Here is a 1,162-nt window from a genome sequence, read left to right on the forward strand (position 1 = left end):
GGGGACTCACAAGAGGCAACCATACATTGATATTCTCTCCCTCTCTCCTTCCCTTCCCCTCTAAAGATAAATAAATAAAATCTTTAAAAATAAAATAAAAACTTTTAAATATTAAAATACATATAAGAAGTACAGGTACTAAAAAGAGAAAACAAAAATTATTTGGAAAACTTGTGATAACTCTTTAAAGAAAAAAAAAAAGCAGCTGCCTGGCAAAACTCTGGAAATAAGTAGATGCAATTTGTACAAAACTTAATGATTCTCCTACAGAAAATTATTAAATATATATTAAATAAACTTCCCTTTCATCATACCAAAAAAAATTGTGGAAGTAAAACATCCAAACAAAATTTCCTTCCAAAATTCCTTAAAATTACAGAAATGTTTAAAAAATAATATATCCATAAGAGCATACAGAGAAAACAGCATAGAAATGGATAGCGAGGAGAAGCAGAAAGTGTGAAGAATTGCTGGAAGACAGAGTGGACTAACTTGACCAAGAAACGTGAGCTGGAAAAGAACACGCCACCCACCAAGAGCCGAGGTGTACTGGCCGCGAAGGCAGAAGCAGGCACAGGGGAAGAGCAGCCTCATCAGGCAGAAGGTGCCCACGAGCCGCTGACAGAGAAGCCTGAGGAACAAATCTGAGTCACCCTGAAGGGTCTGACCTGCAATGACAGTGATGTCAGACCTCAGACTGGAGGCCAAGGACAGCCCTGAAGAGAGAGAATGACTCGCCACATGCCTGGCTATTAAAATCCATTTGAGTGCTCACTTCGGCAGCACATAGACTAAAATTGGAACGATACAGAGAAGATTAGCATGGCCCCCACGCAAGGATGACACGCAAATTCGTGAAGCGTTCCATATTTTTATGGAATTTTCTAAGAAAACTAAAATTGGACCTGCCTTTTGACCCAGCAATTCCATGGCTGGGATTGTATCCTAAGAACCCTAAAACACCAATCCCAAAAAACATATGCACCCCAATGTTCATAGCAGCACAATTTACAATAGCCAAGAGTTGGACGCAACCTAGGTGCCCATCAGTAAATGAATGGATCAAAAAACTATGGTACATATACACAATGGAATTCTATGCAGCAGAAAGAAGGAGCTCCTACCTTTTGCAACAGCATGGATGGAACTGGAAAGCATTATG

The 1,162-nt window shown here is 39.6% G+C and overlaps 1 non-coding gene across 1 annotated transcript; it reads left to right on the top strand.

Annotated features, from left to right (window-relative positions):
* Positions 1 to 767: 767 nt before the first annotated feature.
* Positions 768 to 874, top strand: LOC118996326 (U6 spliceosomal RNA). The gene has a single exon (XR_005068468.1). It is a non-coding gene; the product is annotated as a U6 spliceosomal RNA (small nuclear RNA).
* Positions 875 to 1,162: the final 288 nt, after the last annotated feature.

The sequence above is a fragment of the Sturnira hondurensis genome, unplaced genomic scaffold (genome assembly GCF_014824575.4).
Source record: "Sturnira hondurensis isolate 20B ecotype Veracruz unplaced genomic scaffold, ASM1482457v3 Scaffold0011253, whole genome shotgun sequence".
NCBI classification, from domain to species: domain Eukaryota; kingdom Metazoa; phylum Chordata; class Mammalia; order Chiroptera; family Phyllostomidae; genus Sturnira; species Sturnira hondurensis.